Source organism: Mustelus asterias, chromosome 10 (assembly GCF_964213995.1).
Source record: "Mustelus asterias chromosome 10, sMusAst1.hap1.1, whole genome shotgun sequence".
NCBI lineage: Eukaryota > Metazoa > Chordata > Chondrichthyes > Carcharhiniformes > Triakidae > Mustelus > Mustelus asterias.
Genome location: NC_135810.1, coordinates 45,253,386 through 45,274,241, shown reverse-complemented (window position 1 = coordinate 45,274,241; position 20,856 = coordinate 45,253,386). Strand labels below are relative to the sequence as shown.

Sequence of the window (20,856 nt, the reverse complement as noted above, 5' to 3'; positions counted from 1 at the left end):
TATATCTGTCACGATTTGCTGACACTGACACAACAACTGTAGCACCAGTGTGAATTAGGCTCACTTTGCACAAAGTGCAGATATATTGGGGGTGATCTTACCAGAATTTAGCAGAGTGTTGCTTCTGGCGAGAAAAGGTCGGTTTTCTCTCCTTTAGGTGAGGCCTAAACATGCCAGCTGCACTGAAATCAGGATGCCAGATTTAAAGGGTGCCCCAATTAGACCGAGAATGAACCTTCCTCCCCACCCCCCTTCCCCAGCCAACCACAGATGTTTCAAGGGCTCCCTCCCATCCTCCACCCTGATCGAAGCCAACATGGTGCCAACCTGTTAGTGCCAATCTGTGCCAGAGGCCAGTGCCAGGGGCATTGCCAGCGAACTGCCTGGCCATGTCCCTCTCCTCTGGGGGCGAAACTCACCTCTACTTCCCTGGGAGGATCCCCATGACAGGTCCATGTCTGACTGAACGTGTTGTAAACTATGACATCACACCTGCGCAGTTTGAATATACGGCAGGAGGTTAATATATGGTGAGGGGGCATGTTAATTATATTCAAATCCATTAAAATTTATTGGAATCATGTTCACGTCCACAATGACACCAGTGTGGGATGGCAAAAAATTGGAAGTCACGCTCTTGCTGGTGAGACCCATGACTTTCAGGTTTCGCCGCATCTTGAGCCCCTGCCGGCAATCTTGTGGAAGGCAAGTGTGGGCTCAAGGTTCCGCCCATTGTAATTGTCACCAATATTTGAACCCAATCTGACACAGGAGCAAAGCAGAGTGAGATTCCCTGGAATAGAGAGTGTTAATGGAGGTTTTGTGGCAATGGTAATGTCCCTACTTCAGGGTCAGAAGCCCTGGATTCATGGCCCTCACCAGGACTTGTTGCCATGGAAGGACCGCTCATGACATGGTTCAATGGGCTGATAATCAGCCTGGGAATCCTCCTATCATCTCCCTCCTATTCCCCAAATGGCAGAAAATGTGTGAAGATGTGAAAAAAATATTACATTTAATTCTGTATTCCTTAACACCCAATTTACACTTGCAGTTGAGTGTTGTTAAGGAGTTTTGCATTTACACTGAATGTGTAGAGTGTGACTGTGTTGCCAGCGTCCTGATCATTACAAGGAAAGTTTTTTGTTACTAACATTTGAATGACTTCTCAAACAATTTTGCTATATTTGTTATTAAATGAGAAACATTCCAAATGCATTTCACATCACAATGCCACATAAATGTGAAGCGTAACTATACTATTAAAGAGGCAACAGGGAACACTGGAGTTAAGTTTGTACAAGCGTGAAAACATTTTATCCCATTTACACTGGTATCCATTACACTCAAATGTAAAGCCCTAAACTGAAATGTCTGCTTCATGAATTTACCTCCTCACTATTTCTTTATTATTATATCACTAATTTTCTCAGCGAATTTTCACTCTGCTTCTCCCTCTCTTGAAGGTGTTGATCCCTCATTGGATTCCACAAAAACCGGGAAATCCTAGTTATCTCATTCAAGTGAGCCTCATGCATGAATCTCAACAGTGGGTTTTAGCAAACTATTCCATCAGAGCCTAATGTGATCCGGCCGTGATGGTCTGTACATGTTTATGATCTGCGGCAGTCACTGGATTTTGACCAGCAGCAGGAATGCCCAGTGATTTTCCCTAGTGTTTGGGGCTGAGGGAACTTTTACTGCCCCCTGCTCTTCTCCAGCAGTGATGCTCCTTGCTTTTCCTGGCCCACAAACAGTGCTGTAAAGGGCTTAACTCATCCATGCTGCAGTCCTCGCAACTGCACCCCTCACAAACTGCATTAGTTGCAGAATTTCCAAGATTCAAGAAATTCAGCCAGCCAGGGTTAACCCTGGAAGATAACCCTACTGTTGCCTCATAGAGCCAGGGACCCGGTCACTGTCTGTGTGGAGTTTGCACATTCTCCCTGTGTCGGTGTGGGTTTCCTCCGGGTGCTCCAGTGTCTTCCCATAGTCCAAAGATATGCAGGTTAGGTTGATTGACCATGCTAAATTGACCCTCGTGTTAGGGGGATTAGTAGGGTAAATATGTGGGGTTGCAGGAATAGGGCCCGGATGGGATTGTGGTCAGTGCAGACTCAATGGGCCAAATGGTCCCCTTCTGCACTGTAGAGATTCTATAATTCTACGATTCTATGATAAATAGGTTGGACATGAATCAGAATTTGGCAAATTTATGATTTTCACTTCCCACCTAACCCAAAGTCGCCTGTTTTATTGGAGGTTAAAATTCCAAAATGGCAGCAGTATAATCACACAAAGACTGCCAGCTGTATTTCCATGGTAACACTGTCAACCCTGACTCAGAAGGTCTTGGGTTAAAGACCGACTGCAGAGAACTGAGCACATATGGTGAGAAGCTTCTTCCAGATCTGAATGTCCCTCCTTCTCACGAGGAACACTACTTGACCTGCCAATTATTTTGTCCCCTCCATGCTATTCTGGAATCATCTGAGGAAGGTGCCTCTCAGATCCAAAGATGACAATCCAGGATTTAGGTTGCTTAGGCATTCATAGATAATACTTATGCTATTGAGTCTCCTGCCATTGCCTCCTCTTGGAATGGAAGAACTTGCATACAGTAATCCTCTGATAAACCATTGTATGCATCTTAATCACCAACATGCAGCTCCAAAGTCCTAAAATGGAGTCAGATTTACCTCAAATTCTTTCATTGATCCTAAGATTATAAGACCATTAGATATAGGAGCAGAATTAGGCCACTCGGCCCATCGAGTCTGCTCCGCCATTCAATCATGGCTGATATTTTTCTCATCCCCATTCTCCTGCCTTTTCCCCAGAAGCCCTGATCCCCTTATTAATCAAGAACCTATCTCTGTCTTAAAGACACTCAATGACCTAGCCTCCACAGCCCTCTGTGACAAAGATTTCCACAGATTCACCACTCTCTGGCTGAAGAAATTCCTCCTCATCTCTGTTTTAAAGCATCATCCCTTTAGCCTGAGGTTGTGCCCTCTGGTTCTCGTTTTTCCTACTCGTGGAAACATCCTTTCCATGTCCACTCTGTCCAGCTCGCAGTATCCTGTAAGTTTCAATAAGATCCCCCCATATCTTTCTAAACTCCAACGAGTACAGACCCAGAGTCCTCAACCGTTCCTCATACGACAAGCTCTTCATTCCAGGGGTCATTCTTGTGAACCTCCTCTGGACCCTTTCCAAGGTCAGTTAATCATTCCTTAGATACGGGGTCCAAAACTGCTCACAATATCCCAAATGGTGTCTGACCAGAGCCTTATACAACCTCAGAAGTACATCCCTGCTCTTGTATACTAGCCCTCTCGACATGAATGCTAACATTGCATTTGCTTTCCTAACTGCTGGCTGAACCTACACGTCAACCTTAAGAGAATCTTGAACAAGGACTCCCAAGTCCCTTTGTGTTTCTGATTTCCTAAGCATTTCCCCATTTAGAAAATAGTCTATGCCTCCATTCCTCCTTCCAATGCATGACCTCACACTTTTCCACATTGTATTCCATCTACCACTTTTTTGCCCACTCTCCTAACCTGTCCAAGTCCTTCTGCAGTCCCCCTACTTCCTCAATACTACCTGTTCCGCTACATATCTCTGTATCATCTGCAAATTTAGCAATTCCTTCAGTTCCTTCTTCCAAATCGTTAATGTTAACCCTCCGCTTATTCTAACAAGCCCAGGGGAATTGTCATAGGGAAGCCCATTGTGGCACTAACAGGGCTCCAGGAAAGAAAAGGTAGCATTGCCACAAATTGTCCAGAAATTACCCAGTGATGACAAAAGGAAACTCAAAGCATAACAGTGGAGAAATAGTGTCGAAAATGTATTCTGAATGCCTTTGCTCTGTTCTTTTAGTTCATGTTCTAAGTACAGCTCATCATTAGTCATTCTGGAGCCTGTCTGAGCACAAGGAAGTAGCTTACGGAACAAAATGAAGTCATGATCCAACAGTAATATTGCAATGAAACTATCACTTGTTTCCGCCTCTATTTTAGTAGCAACTGGAAACACTTGAACATTGCAAGTTGGTACCAACTATAACAGATATTCACTCAGTTATCTGCTCAGAATCATGGCTATTAGGATAAATTGGTCTTGGGGAAAACACTAATCCTGCAGTAATGAATCAGCAGTATTTGCTTCTCCAAGAATAGATATTTCTTTTTTCATTGAAATCTATTTACCAATTCACTCTTGTCCATGTTGTGCTTTTGCCAATGGCAAATTTCACCGTTATTGTGTTCCTGCAAATAATTACACAAGAAGTAGAATGGGTAGACAACCTTAATGGCCTGTTTGACCCAAAGCTGAGTTTCAAACGCCACATCCTGCCTCATTACTTGACCACCTTGATATATCTCTGTAATCTTGCCCAGCTTCACTACATTTTCATCTCCTGAGCTTCATCCTCTCCAGTGATAACATTGCCACTCCTCCAGAGCTCCTCAAGTCCTCACACTTATAATCGCTGCCTTCACTGGCTTCTTCTGTTTCCCTGTGCTCTGGAGCACTCCCCTTGTTCTGATTTAAAAATCCATGATTGTTCTTCCTCTATCCTACTTCTGCAACCATCTCTAGTACTATTTCTAGGCCAATCAATTTAATCCTGGTGCTGGGGAAAATTCTAGGAACTATAGGTGGGATTTTCTGGTCCCACCTGCCATAGGAATTGTAGCGGGTGGGGTGGAAAATTTATCAAACCAGCAAAATGTCCATTAACTTCAGGAAGGAATGGGATCAAAAAATCTTGTCCTATAATTCGGGACAAAATTAATAGTCACTTGGGCAAATATGGGTTGTGTAAGAAAAACCAGCATGGGTTTGTTACCGACAAATTGTGTTTAATTAAATTGCCTGAGTTTTTTTAATGAGGCAATAGAGAGGGCTAATGAGGGGAATGTATTGATCTGATATTTATGGAGTGCCAAAAGGCATTTGATAAACTGGCGAACAACGGACTTGTGAGCAAGAGCTCCTGGATTAAATGAGAAAGTAGCAATATGGATGTGAAACAGAAAGTAGTGATTAATAATTGTTTTTTGGACAGGAGGCAGGTTTATAGTGGAGTTCCCCAAGGCTTGGTGTTAAGACCCCTGCTTTTCCTGGTACTAATGATCTTGTGGTACAGGGCACTGTTTAAACATTTGTGGCTGATATGAAACTTGGAAGTATTGTGAACTGTGTAAAGGATAATTTAAAACTTCAAAATGACAGACCGGTTGATGGTTTGCTCAGACATATGGCAGATTAAGATAAACGCAAAGAAGTGTGAAGTGATTTATTTTGGTAGGAAGACCATAGAGAGATAATATAAAGGGTACAATTCTAAAGGAATGCAGGAACAGAGGGATTTGGGGGCGTATTGGCACATAAATCATTGAAGGTGGCAGGACGGGTTGGCAGAATTAACTAATAAAATATATTGTACCTTGAGCTTTATCAATAAAAGCATAGGATACAAGAGCAAGAAAGTTACATGAAATAAAAAGCAAAAATGTTGGAAAAACTCAGTGGGTCTGGAAGCATTGATGGAAAAAGAAACAGATTAATGTTTCAAGTCCAATATGACACTTCTTCAGAACTGAAGAGTGGTAGAATGGTGATGAGTTTAATGCTGTTGGAAAAGGGGGAGGGGAATCAGGTGGTGTAAAATGGAAGGGCGGGGATAGGTTGGAGTGGTGGTGGGGGGATTAAATACCAAAGATGTCATGGAACAAAAAGCAAAGCGGGTGGTAATGGTAGTAGTAAAGCAATAGTTTAGAGGAGATGTTAAAGGTGGAATGGATGCCTGACAGTTTGATGGAGGCAGGGTCAATTAGGCATTCATGAGAGAATTGGATTATTAAATGAAATGAAGAATGTCCAAGCCTACAGGGAGAAAACAAAAGGGTGCTCCCTTAAGAGATTTAGCCCAGACACAATGGCTGAGTAGCCTCCTTCTATGCTGTAACCATTCTATGATTCTCAACTCTTACTCTTCAATTATGGCTTTAATATGCATCCATCCTCCTTGCCCTCCACCATAATTGACATTGTTTTCAGTTATCTTACTCCTCTGCTCTGGAATATTGTTTCTAAGTCTTTCCAAATTGCCACATCTTTCCTGATCACCTTCATAATCTAATTCATCTCCATCTTTCGTCATCGCTCCTAATTACCTCACTAATTCCCCTTCAGTGACATTCATCTTTACAATTGGCATCGAGTATTTCACTCTATTTAAAACACTTTTGTTATGACCACAGCAGATATTAATTGCTGAGCAAACAAAACCCTACAGGGAAACCTGACTATGGGCCATATCCTTTCTTCCATATTTGAAAATGAGAAGAAAATGTGCAAATCCCAGCAGTAAGGAATCCAGTAACACTTCTGGGATTAAAAAAATTAAAAATAAAGGATGGATTAACAAGAAATAAAGAAAACTTAAACACAAGATTACAGTTACACAGTTAGAATTAGACTAACAAAACATTCCCCACAAAGACTCACTACATGGTCAGACCCACAAGTAAACTCCATCCAGACAATACTCTCTGATGGATGTTTAATAATAAAAATCCAGTAATATTACCTAAGGCAAAGCTGCTGTCACATCTTAATTCTCTTTCAATCTGCTGCAGAAATCCAAGACTTCAGAACAAGACTGCTTTTTGTAGCGCAAGACTTTGCTGGCTTGACTGGACGGCTGATTCAATCTGTGCCTTCTCCCAGCCCATAGCTGTTTCTAGGAGATCTTCCTTACACAGTCAACACAAATCAATGCAGCATCTTGCCTTAACTATCACTTCCCCTTTTCATCTATGGTTTAATTGTCCTCAGCACTTGTTGCACTTACCTTTTTCAAAATATAAAAATCTTTCATGTCTTTCTTCAGCATCCACTTTGAGATCAAATAAAATGTAACCAACGTCTCTTGTTTATTTATGTAACCCTTATAAATTGTAAAGGTTTCTTACTCCTCTGAAATTTAACAGCTGAAAACAGGTCCCTCTGTATCTCCTAATGCAAATTTCTGAACCTAGCCTATTTACTTAAAAAACACCCCACCAGAAAATCTCATTACAAATGCATGCATCTAGCACCTTTACTCTTTCATGTCTTAAATCTTCCAGATAAACGGCAGAGATTCTCCCAAAGAATTCTAAGTTCCCAATGTGTGGGGAAATGGGAATAAATCCTGCCGGTATTTTTAGCGTGATTTCCAGGATGAATCTCCAAACACTCTGTGCATAACAGAGTGATCTAGCACCAGAGTGCCTCAGGTTGATTCACTCTGGAAATCTGGGATGGAGCCTATTCCCGCCCAAGAGTCCAACAGCATAGCGCTGAATGGGCCACTGCGCATGCGCTGATCTGTCAGAGCAGAGATCGGCGCATGTTCAGTGAACCCCCGTTGCTGGCCTTCAGATCGCCAGCCAGCCCGATCGCTGGCCAGCCCCGCGACCCCCCATTGATGGCCTTCCAACCCCCACCACTCAGCGATTGCTGGCCTGCCAGACATCTCTGATCTAGCCCCAGTCCAACCTCTCCCAACAGTCCCGGCCGCCCCAGACAGTCCTGACGCCCCCCCGATCCCACTAACCAGCCCCGCTGATCCCCCCCCAGTCATCTCCGATCTCCCCCCTGACAACCCCGAACCCCCGACAGCCCTGACACCCCTACCCAGATGGCCAGCCCCAATACCTGTGATTCCCTCCCTCCCCACCGACCCTCTTACAAAGTGGCAGAGGGTCCTCCCTGCCACGATCGCCCCCTCAATTGACCCTGCTCCCCAGTAAGCCCCATCCCTTGTCATTGCCTGATGCCAGGTGGGCAGTGCCAGTTTGCCCTTTGGACAGTGCCAGGGTGTCAGGCTGGCACTGCCAGGCTGGCACTGCACAAAGAGCACCCCCCTTACTCCCGACCTCCTGGGAAGTCTTCAATGGCCTAACATCCCTCCGGGGGTGGGGGGGGGAGGTCAGGCCATCTGTTCCCCATTAGTGGGGAGTAAGAGTGAACCTTGCTGCAGAGAACCACTCCCGGCAGGAGGCGAGACGCGAACGGGCCCAGAGAATTCAGTCCCGGGCTGACCAATCATATTGAAATGCTGATTTCAATGTGACAATCAGCTCCATGCCGATTTCCAGCACAGAGCTGTTTATGCAAAACAGCTTGGTCCCGGAGATGCACAGAGGCCATGGCGCCCAGCAGGAAGCCCACGAAATGGCCCCCATCAGTTCCATCAACCTTTTTCTAGCTTAATTAAATAATTTACGCACACACATACACACGCACACACATACACAAGCACACACACACAGCCTTCTTCACAGAATAATGTAATATTCCAATATTCCCCAAAATATTTAAAAAATACATATTCTCACACTTTAAAAGTGAAAATTGTTTCTTTAGAAACGTTAAGACTTCGAAAAACCACTCATACATGACTGTTTCAATGATGCTTTTGATAATTACAAAAACTGTTTTATTGGATTTCATTTTTCCAATGATTCTCAGTAATTGTAATTAAACAGATTAATGAGTGGATAGATTCATCTCAATCAAAAGTTAAATGTGGAAAATCACAGTGGAAAATCATTTGATCTGGAGTTAACTTTGTAAGTGAGGATTTGCCTATAACTCAGAAGCCTGAATTAATTGCCAAGTGATAAAATGAGTTTACTGCAAAAGGTCACAATACTTTCTGTAAAAGCATTGCAGGTTTTTTAAAAAAGGGAAAATTATCTTGAGCTTTTCTTAGTATTTTAAAAAACATTTGGTGGAATTTTTCTTGAATTGCACTAAGTGTACGGCAGGCATGGAAAAATACATTTTTCTTGCTGGCTGCGATGACTGGCTTATGCGCCATATTGTCTTCTCCACCTCATTAATAATGTGTGCATCGGAAACATGACAGGTCGCTGGTGAGCAGGCTCGGATTTGCCCTCCACATCGTGAACTCAGAGGTTCCTCGCAGTGGGTGTCATAGTTCAAGGTGAGCAGGGTGAGTGCCAATGCCCTTTAAAAGAGGACAGATACCCAGTGCCACAAGAGGATGAACGATTTCCTGTTCCACCAGGGTAAGTCATTCTTCTCATCGCTCTCAACATTCACAAACCAACCACACCTCCATCGGGCTCACACTCAATTCCAGCTCAAGGGATATCACCACTCATTTTCTCACAAACATCCTCATCTTCCCTGCCCGTTGTGTCCTCACGCTGTCCATGATACAACTCACACTCCACACATGCCAGGCATCTTTATCATCTGCCCTGACAGGCACCTTGCTTGTACTCTCTCCATCCATCTCCTTTCAGGATAAACTAGCCCACAACAACTGGGAAATGTCCCAGAAAGAGCGAGGCATGGCTCAGCTGAAGGTCACCTTTTAAAATAGAGCGATCCAGGTGGCTGGTGAGAATGTGGATCATTTCTGTACAGATGGTGAAATTGGCGATGCTCAACCAAGTGAGGATTGTACATTGCAACATCCATCAGACAGCCATACTACAAGTAATGTCTCCTGTTTCACAGTCCCTTGCCATGCACTAACTATCTCCCTTTTGTCTCACAGGCCCATCCAGGAAGCAACTGAAGGTGGCCATGAGCCAAGTCATCGACTCCAGCCCCCAGGACACCTCAAAAGCAGAATCCGCAGACACACTAATTGAAGACCCACCACAGTGCTCACCCACAGCCTTCACCAGCCACTGCAGTGATGCACACTTCAGTGGGACCTAGTTCTAGATTAGCTTGGGAGATACAATCTGGTTTGCACATGATACTGTATGATTTACAGCAGACAGAGGCAGGAAATCCAAGGACACCAGCACTCAGAGCACAGCTGGAGCCCAAGAATCTGAGTCTGATGTGAAGCCTCTGGACTTGGCCCTCCTTCAGTTGCTGGAGCTGCAAAGACAACCTCAGGAACATGGGGAATGGCTATCAGTTGCACTCCTCAGATTGCAAGGCACCATAGTGGAGTTTGTTTGCCTTCAAACAGAGGTGATGGTGCCAGCATGCCAAGCACCGAGGGCAGCGCTGACAGGGTGGGGGCCATGGTGGTGACCATGGTTCAGGACATTGGTCTGGCATTATTGTGGGAGCTGGACTCCATTGCTGAGATACTTGCTGGCATCCATCAGTGCCAACATGAGCGGGGACAGGGCATCTTTAACTCGCTCCACTGTCCCTTCTCCTCAAGGAGTTAGCCAGGGGCCTTCACGTACTCATAGGGAAGAGGGTCAGCAGCTACACACCTCAGGGTCATCCACCCAGGGTGTTCAGCCCATCCAAATCCCCTTTTACTGTAACAGTTCCAGCTCCACAGGCCTTGGAGGGGCTGCTGGCAGAACACTGTACACCCTGGAGCCCTCCAGAGGACACTGGCCAAGTTAATCACAGACAAGGCAGAGTAGTCAGCAGACTGTATCCACCTCCACTGTGGATGTCGGAGAAAACTAAGACCGGGTTAAGAAGGTTGAGAAGATGTATTTGTGCAGCATGGGCATGGGTGTTAACCACATGTACATAATGTTCACCATTGCAAATAAACTCCAAAGAATATTTCCTTGCCTATGGCTCCCTGTTATGATGAGCAGCATTCATGTCATTCAAATGTGAAACCTTGGTTTCTGCACAAGATGAATGTAAGTGTCTCAGTCCAGGGCCTCTTCCCTGTGCAGTGTGTGACCAATGAAGAAAAGTGATTGCCCAGCTTTACAGATTGTCCAGATTTTCCATCGATATCAGTGACTTGACACATCACTGATGCCCACACCTTGGCTTGTCTTTGCTGTCACAGTGCCATAGGCAGAGTTCGGGCATTTACTCTGCGTGCTCTCGGCATCTTTGAAGTGGGGGCTGGCTCCCCACCTCTTTAGTCCTGTGTCCGGTGATGGCGCAGTTCTGAAGGGGCAGGCGATGAAGACTGTCAAAGGATCCGCTGTTGCTTAAGTATCACCACTGCATCTCCATCATAGGATCCTCTTCACAGAGTGTGTGTCTGCTGACGTCAGACAAACAGGAGCCAGATGTTCACGGATGCAATGTGAGGATGTCAGGAGTGTCCTCACTGTGTTTCGTCATCATTCTCCACAAATCCTGCTGCTATTAGGGCATCAAGAACACCCATGTCTCGTCTGGCCAGTGCAATGGCCTCATTGCTGGTATCATCACCTTCCAGGATCTTATTATCCTCATCCCCTTTGACATTCCTGATCAGAGGAGATGTGCAGTTTTTCCAACTCTTCCTCAGCCAGATCCTCCCCCTCTTGCAGTGCCAGGTTGTGTTGCATGCAGCAAGCTACAGTGATGTGTGACACCCTCTGGGTGTTGTACTGCAGTGCTCTGCCAGACCTGTTGATGCACCAGAACCTTATTTTCAAGATGTCAATCTGTGTTCCACCTCGAAGTCCGGGTTGCAGAATGAGTCTTGTTATAGGGTCGCTTGAGGGGTGAAAAGCTCTGGAGAGTTTGGCTGTACATTTATGTTGCTTGAATGGGCAGAAATTATTCCTTCACCCACCACCCCCAGCTCTACCCACACTGGAGCTCTTGACCTGGCACTGCACTGAAAGCCAGTCTAGAATAAGCGACTTGCCTATGCCCTCTACTACTGAATGTGCAACATCTCTTCCTTGGTCCAAGGGGTGATCCTCACGAGTGCATGGCAGGTTACACTCATCTCCAAGTTCCCTTAAAGTTCAGCTCATCAGGTGTACGCTTTTTAAAGACGTGGGAATTAAATTTGACGTGGGTTGGGGGGGATGATTCATGTGTGGGCACAATAATGAGATCCAAATGCATCAAAATTAAGTTCCTGACGTTGAACAGCAGGAATTGTGGCCTGCCACTGATTGGGGGGAGGGGACAATCGCATCCTGGATTTACATTGCAGGGAAACGCGACTTGGGAAGGTTTTGCCCAAGAAGCTGAACTTTATAACGCCACTGTGAATAAATTCACAAGATAATTATGACCATTCTGCCAATCTTAGTTCATCCATCCAATTTACCCATATATTTCCCTTATATGATATCAACTTGTTTCTTAAATGATTTCAATTTTGTTTTACTTCTGTTATTTTGAGTCCACTCCCTGCCTCAATCATTGGGTGGAATTTAATGCTTGTGGCGTGGAGCTGGCTTGCTGGTTGGAAAACTGGTGGCAATCTCACTGCAGCCATTTTCAGAGGCCCAATGGGATTTAAATAAATCAGGCACCTACTGTCCGCTGTCCATTGGGCTCCCCACACTTCGGAGTGGGATTTCATCCTGTAAAAGTAGCTGGTACTGCAGTGCAGCCTACACTGTGGATTGACAATCGAGCCTCAGGAAACCGGATGAATTCTCTGGGGCTCGGCAGGGAGGCCACAGCAAGGGGTGGGGGAGGGGGTCAATTTAAAGGACAGAGAGGGGATACTGGTTGTCTGCTTCATGGAAAGTATTAGTTAAATGAAACTAAAATGAAGCTCTCTGTTCAGTGCAGCTAGAAAGCTGGGGTCATGCCAGTGATTAAATGCTGGGGTACAGCCTTGTAAGTCCAGTGGGATGTAGTGTTGGGAGAAGAGATTGAATAGTAGAAGGTGAGCAGTCAGTGGGGCAATATGAGCTGGAGTCCAGTTGCCTGGCAACTCCTTAAGAAACAACAAAGCTTCTAGGCTGCATTACAGTTGCTGGAGGGAAATTAGAGGCTTTATGTCTAAAGGACAGGAGCTGAAGTGAGGAAGACATAGGGTGGGATTTTATGACCTCGCTCGACCCGAGCCTGGAAAATCCTGCCCGAGGTCAATGGACATTTCCATTGTCCGCTCCTCTCCCGCACTGATTCCGTGGTGGGTGGGGTGGTAGAATTCCGGTGATAATTAAAAGATTTTTGTGATTCACGTTGATCACCGATGTCTGGGTGATTTGTTGAAAGAAATCATGGAATAGATCTTGGTTATGTCTATCATTCAATATACAGTTTATGGTGTTTGATCATGGTTTGCCTGTGAATTCATGCTTATGTCATGTTAATTCTGTTTATTAGTGTGTAAGATAGGTTGCATTTACTGTTTGCTTTGTTGAATCTTGTATTGTAAACATTCTTCTGGTTTGTTTAAAATTGTGGAATCTTCTGGCTTTATCCTCTTAGCACATAACTGGAATTTCAAATGTCATCTACTTCAAAAAAAAGTTGAATCATAACACATATACTCCCACAATATTGAGATGCTGGGCTCCCCCACCTTGAGAATGGGGTGATTTGGAGACTCCTCCCTTGGTTAGTTGTTTAATTGTCAACCATCATTTGTGACAAGATGTGCTAGCACTGCAGAACTTTAACCTGATTCTTGGGCAATGTATTTGTTTAGCTCCATCTATGTTATGCTGTTTTTGCAGGATTCAAATTCAGAAACGTCCTTGCTAACAGCATTGTGGATGTACCTACACCACATGGGTGGTCAAGAAGGCAGCTCACCACCACCTTTGCAAGAGTGATCAGGGATGACCAACAAACATTGGCATTGCCAGTGACACTCACATCCATCGAACAAATGAAAAAAGTCTTGGTGATGGAGAGAAAAGGGAGTTGTAAGCTCAGCTCAGGGTCAATTAGAACGCCAGGATCACACGCAGCCTACGTCAGCTTGAAACAGTGATCAGTGAGGTGAATGGGTGCAATGTGGAAATCTAAAACAATATCCAGCTGATGTAAAGTGAGTTCTTCTCCATGTTTCCCTCTGATTGCCTAAAAATCAGCACCATTTCAGAGGAACAGCTGAGCTGTACTGTGACATTGTTTTTCTTGCAATATGACAGTTAATAAGTAAAGTTGAACATCAATACATTCACTGTTTGCACCCACTGTATGTAGGTGGATTTTCTGGGAAGGTTTTGATTGCCTAGAATTATGTGGTAAGACAAAGGGAAGATGCAGTCCCTTTATTTACCATTAGATGGTAGCAGAAATCCTCCTGTGCAGTGTTCCATTTCAAAATAAAATCACGTACAAGTCAAGGTAGATACCGAACTCCTTGTCTAATAATAGAACTATTGAGAAATCAACTTAAATTAAGTTTCTATTAAAGACATTAAGATGCTAAGTAAATGGAGCAATATCAACTGTCATATTAAGACTATTCATTTGAAAGCTTAACAATGATACACTTTACTGTCAGTTACAGTAACAAGATAGGATAGAATTAAGTTACAGGACATAACTGTCCAGTTTGGGGAATGCAAAGCAATACCACACTGCATGTTAATTGCAAACTTAGAGTTCCACACAATCGCCTTCTGCTCACTCAAAATCTAATGTCATAACAAGTATCAAAGTGTGTCAGCAGTGGTCGCACTCTTTTTTCTGAATTGTAAGGTTGTGTGTTCAAAACCCGTTCTATGGTGTTCAGAGCAAAAATCAAGGTTGACCCTCCAGTATGGCACTGAGGGAATGCTGCATTGCTGGAGGCTCCATCTCTCAGGTGAGATATTAAACTACATTCATAGAAAATCATAGAAACCCTACAGTGCACAAAGAGGCCATTCGGCCCATCGAGTCTGCACCGACCACAATCCTACCCAGGCCCTACCCCCATATCCCTACATCTTTACCCACTAATCCCTCTAACCTACGCATCTCAGGACACTAAGGGCAATTTTCTTTTTTAGCATGGCCAATCAACCTAACCCGCACATCTTTGGACTGACATTTTCTCAGGTAAATGTAGAAATAAATAAATCCAGCAGTGTTATTTTGAAGAAAAGCAGGAAAGTTATCCCTGGTGTTCGGGCCAACTTTGACCCTTGTGACAGTCAGTTATTTCTTCCTCAAACTGAAACTAATTCATGGATTTACTTGAGTCATTGAAGTGAGGCTGAAAAAACTTTGGTGAAGAGAAATTTGTTATGAAGACCTGCCTTGATCCCCTGGGGCAGGCAGTGCCTGAATTTCCCTCTGAACAGCTGTGACAACAGTAGGCATTACTGCAGTCTGAATCTGTTTTAACCCCAGAAAAAAACCATTAACAAGGTGATTTTCTGCAAACAATGTGTGAATAAGAAGTCAATGCCCAGGCAATGGTAGGTGACAAATTATCAGGTTATTTGGTTTTTGTCAGTACGTCCAAAGAAGGTAAAGCCTGATCAATGGACAATTTTCAGTCAAGCTTTGACACAAAAACTGTTTTCAAGGGGATATTTCTTGAGAGGCATAACTACACAAACACACAGATCCACATCCAGGCTGAGCGATGAAACATCAGCACTTTAAAATGTATATCGTATATATTTGAAATGTTGGCTAATATTAAAGAGTACATTCTTCAGTTTACAACAAGCAATGCCTTGGGAGCTTCTCTATTCTTTCCCATGGGCTACAGTTGTTTGCACTCAGACAGGATCTGTGTCTTCAGCCTTTGCTGAAGGCCTAATCTTCCTTGACTAGGGCTTTTTCTGAAGACCCAACGAATAATGCAGGCCTGCCAAGGGGAGAAGGCCAACAGGTCAGTGAAGCAGGCATTGTAAAGACCAGAGAAACAGGATGCTTGTTGGCAGAAGAAAATCATGAGTGCTCCCAACTGTTCAGTGATGATTCCCTATATATTAACCTCTAGATGAAAAATCCGCTTCTCCAGGGACAGGAGGAGGTGTCACCTGACAAGGCAGTGTGGCGATCACTCCATTGCAGGTGGTGAGGCAGGAGTCCTGGCACAGCAGTGAGTAGCCTCATTAGTGGGAATGAGAGAGCCTGAGGTGAGTATGAGTCTTGTAGTTTCTGTGCCCTCCACTGTACACATAGTGATCTGGACACCAGCTGATTCTGGAGGGCTCATTTTTGGAAGGAAAAATCTTTTATCTTTCTGTTCTGTCACACAGGTCAACCACACACGGAGTTGCCGTCTTCAGGAGACTACCAGCCACCTCTAAGGAGTGGGGGGGAACTTAGAGGTTGCACATCCACTCCTCCACATCCTCCACCAGTGCAGACACGATGTTGGCTCAGGTCACCACGTGGCTGCTGTTGCATTTCTCCTCTGCTTCTATCTGAAAGTTCCTCACTAGAGTTAGTAGCCATCTCATTATTGGGTGGCTTTTGTCACCAAAATCCAACCATAATGTTGCTTGGGGTGAGGGTGAAAAGCTTGACCACCTTGGGGGGGGGGGGGGGGGGGGGGGGGGGTGATGTGGGGGGGGGGGGTGTGGTGGTGACCGAGCATGTAGGTGTGATGGCTGCTCCCAGGGTACTGAGGACAATCGCGATCTGTTAGTGATGGTCACAGACTAGTTGAATGTTGAGGGAATGGAATCCCTTTCTGTTAATGAAGGATGCTGGCTGGTCTGCAGGAGCCTTGATGACTATATGTGTACAGTTGACCACGCATTGCACCTGCAAAAATCCACTGAGGGGCCTGAATCCTATACCTTTCTGAGATTGACTGAGATAGATCACGGTTATAATGGCTGGCCTTCCTGAAAAGGGCACCATTCATTACCTTGATATATTGATGTGCCACTGATTGAGTAATGCCACACATGTCTCCAGCAGACCCCTGGAATGAAGCAGAGGTATAAAGCTTAAGGACCATGGTGCCCTCAGCAGCACTGGCATCAGGTGATCACCAATATCAATAGGACTCAGTTCATCCATCATCACAACAAAAGACCTGTGATGGCCTCTTAGTACGGACGCAATCTTTGATTCATCTGGTAGCTCATCCTCTGGCTGTATGCCCTTATTGCAGGGTACCTTCTCCTCTGCGCTGGGACTTATGTCATTTCACTCCTGCAGCTGGCCAGGAGGTCACTGTTTTACAGATCAGTGTGCATGCCAGCTCCTTCCCTCTCAGATTCTCCTCCTCATTGGAGGATCTGCCTCTTGAGTGGACGATGCCTACAGCAGGTGGGTGCTGGTTTCCTCCAACCACCTCACCCCCTCTCAGCCTCCTTTCAATGCACTCAGGCACAGCAGCCAGATGGCACGATGGAGACTCAATCACAAGGCACTGGCACCTGAATACCCATCTTCACTGTAATATACTTTGACCACACCAGCCTATCTGTAATGGCAAACTGGGCGGCACGGTAGCACAGTGGTTAGCACTGCTGCTTCACAGCTCCAGGAACCTGGGTTTGATTCCCGGCTTGGATCACTGTCTGTGTGGAGTTTGCACATTCTCCTCGTGTCTGCGTGGGTTTCCTCCGGGTGCTCCGGTTTCCTCCCACAGTCTAAAGATGTGCGGGTTAGGTTGATTGGCCATGCTAAAATTGCCCCTTAGAGTCCTGAGATGCGTAGGTTAGAGGGATTAGCAGGTAAATGTGTAGGGATAAGGGGGTAGGGCCTGGGTGGGATTGTGGTTGGTGCAGACTCGATGGGCCAGATGGCCTCTTTCTGCACTGTAGGGTTTCTATGAAACTGCCTCACTCAACCATGGTGACCATCTCCTGGTGAAAAATGTAAGGAACACTTTGGCATTGGCACAAACCTGTGAGAGCTGAGAGTGACAGTGGCACTGCCAGAACTGTGAGGTCGGTGGTATGGGTTACCAGAGCTTTACAGGCTGCAGGAACTGAGATTGAAGAGGAGGCCCAGTGAGTACTGCAGATGCACAAAGCTAGAACTTTGCAAATATGCGAAAAGGGCTGCCCTGGCCTCAAACAATCCAGAACAAAAGACAAACAGCCCGACTCCTGGGTGATTCAATAACATTTGAAATGGTTTGTCACTCTGCACTCAACAGATGCTGAATGCGGTGCTGACCAGAGCTCCAGGCACTCTGCTGCCCTCATATACATACCAGGTCTTTGACATATTTGGAACAGGCCCTTAAAATCTCTGTCAATTGGCACCTGAAGTGCCCCAAGTGTCTTGTTTCCAGATCTATGTGTCAATTGAACTAAACATTTCATTCGCTCCTTGTCAAATCAACACCTAACTTGATGACGTGGGAACTCTATTTCAGCATCCTCCAACTAGTCCATCTATGTTCACCTAATTAAAATTTTGTGCGTGATCTTACCAGAATATGGCAGAGTATTGGTCCCGATGAGAAAACTGAGGTGTAGGTAAGTTTTCTCTCCACATCTTATCACAGTTTGTCAAAAAAAACCTGCTACGTGAATTTCATGCATGGGGAAGAGGCCTTAACACACCGGCAAAGCCCGGTTGCACTGAGATCGGGGACCATGTTTAAAGGGTGTCTGAACCAGAACATGAATGATCCTTCCCCCACCACCCACCCACAAAATTGGAGTTGACATTCACACTCCCACCCCACCCCCTACCGATTGGAGTTGACACTTGTTCCCCACCCCTTGATTAGAGTCAGCATCTCTCTACCCGCCCCTTCCACCAACAGTCACTGTCAGCACCCCGCTTTCCCTTGAACTTCGGACCCCATCCCCTTCTACCACCCCCATCCACACAGTCAATGCTGGCACTCAGCCCGCCAACACTCCCTCCCCTCATGCCCACCACCCAAGTGGCCATTGCTGGCAACCCAAGCTCCCACATCTGCTTCCAGCCATCACCACATACAAATGAATCCCCCCTTCCCCATGAGGTTCCCACTGGAGTCCACCACTGGCACAAATTGGCAGCAACCTGGTAGTGCCAACCTGTGCCTGGACAGTGTCATGGAGCATTGCCATGTCACTGCCTCAGGGGCTATACTCACCTTTACAACCCCAGGGACTATCCCCACGTCTGGGTGAACCAGTTGTAAACCATGCTGATGTGACATCATGTCACCACGGTGTGAATATACGGTGTGGGGGGGTCAATATCTGATGATGGACTGGATTAATGAAACGTAAATCTATTAAAATATATTTAAATCAGGTTCACGTCCACAATGGGCATGAACCTGATTACATCGCTAGCGAGGGGCAATGAAAATCAGAAGTCTCAATCTCGCTGGCATGATCTATGAAATTCGGGTTTCACTGCATCTTGGGCCTCCCGCCGGAAATCTCATGGACAGCGAGAGTGGGCTCAAGATCTCGCTCATTGTAATAGTCCAGTAAACCTCTGAGCCTTCTCTACCCCAGTATCTCAAATCTCTTTCCTTAACAATGATTTCACATTTCTGGTATCAGTTTAGTGAATCAACAGTGTACTCTCTCCATCAGGTATAGGTTTTATGCTGCACATTTAATTAGTGCTAAATTAAACATGTTACTTTAGTGGTGCTGGATCACTTTTAAATACAGAAGCAAGTTCTTCTCAATTGCCCATGACTAAAAAAACTTCTTATTACCTTTTGCAACTGATATCAAAGTGTTAAGAAATAAACATATTTTTGAAATGTTGCATTTAGAGGTAAAGTAATTCTCAAGATTTGTACCTGACAGCAACTACTTCCTTAAAGAATTAGGGAAGAAAACTTAGATACAGCATCTTAAAGAAATAATGATTATTTTGTGAGCCATTTTGAAAATGTGATTATCATATTAATTTTTTCAAGATGTGGGAGATGCACAAGTAAAGAGCATCTCGTAGATGGAAGTCTCATGTTAATTAAGACACGGATGAATATTAAATGATAAGAGGCCCTAAATCAAATCTCAATTGTTTACTCGTGTCATTGCATTTTAATTATTTTAATTTATGCTTTAGCAAAGTATATTCTGGAAGCAGATTGCTTCATTGAGCACAGCCTGTGGTATTTTTAAAATTTTATTATCAATCATAAAATAAAATATTTTTACATTTTAAGTAATTTGTGTTCAGAAGGGAGTGATGTCAGCCTTTGGGAACAGAATGCTTTGAAGCAATTCTGTAAATATTAGCATTACAATATGTTACAAGGTTTATTTAATTCCTTACTCTGTTATTTTTTAACATAGATATTAATTTATTTGATAAAAAACTGAAACACTGAAAATACTCAGCAGTTCTGGCAGCATCAGAGAAACAGAGTTAATGTTGGGCCTGAGTTTAACTCTTTAAGTGAATGGGTTTTGAGTGAATTCAAATCTCACCAGACATTTCAGTTCAGTTTCAGTTTTGGATAACCAGCTTAAAATATTAACTCTGCTTCTCTCTCTACAGAGGCTGCCCAACCAGCTGAGTGTATCCAGCACTTTCAGTTTCTATTTCAGACTTCCAGCAGCTGCAATACTTTCCTCTTGTGTTAATGTGTATTTGAAACATTCTAAAATCCCCGTTAAAAACTCGCAGAAACTCAAATGTCAGTTTTCATACTTTGATACAAAAAAAGGGCATCTTGTTTTGTTCGTAGTCAATTCAGTCTATAAGTTTAGTAGAATGAATATCATTTACATCTAATTTCACATTGGTGAGTGAGTTAGGGAAACCCTGCCTTTCAATAACATTTTTGGGTCTTCACAAGCAGGACAGTTTTGCAGTAAACATATTTACAGAGCTGAGCGTCAGGCAGGTGAAGGCTAGATTGGGAAATCACGTGATGTCTAATGTTCTATTTACTGAATTTAACACTAGTCACATGGCAGCTGGCAGCTCCACAGAATCTGTAAACCATCGGAAAATGTGTTCACCGTAGACATAAAGATATATGGGGGGTGGGGGGGCGTCTTACCAAAAGAATTGTAAGTCCAGGACAGGTGGGAAAACAGGAGAATTGCTCACCTGTTTTTTGGGTGAGTGCAAATCCTGAATTTTGAGCACTTAGTGCATTAAAAAAATGACCTAAACCATTCCTCATCTGGAAGGGAAGAGGACAGGGCTTGAATTGCCTGCCAGCTTGTTGTAGCAGCAGGGGGAGCTATTGCGCATGTGCAAACCTCTGTGGCTGTATATGTGCAATTGCAACAGCAGAGGCCAGACAGATCTTTGTGACACCTCTCAGGCCACTCCTGTTGCAGCTGGCCT

General features: G+C 44.5%; 1 protein-coding gene across 1 annotated transcript in view; it reads right to left on the bottom strand.

The window, feature by feature from the left end:
- nalf1b (NALCN channel auxiliary factor 1b) overlaps nucleotides 1-20,856 on the bottom strand; it is a 901,074-nt gene that overhangs the window by 5,299 nt on the left and 874,919 nt on the right. The gene's annotated exons all lie outside the window — the stretch shown is intronic.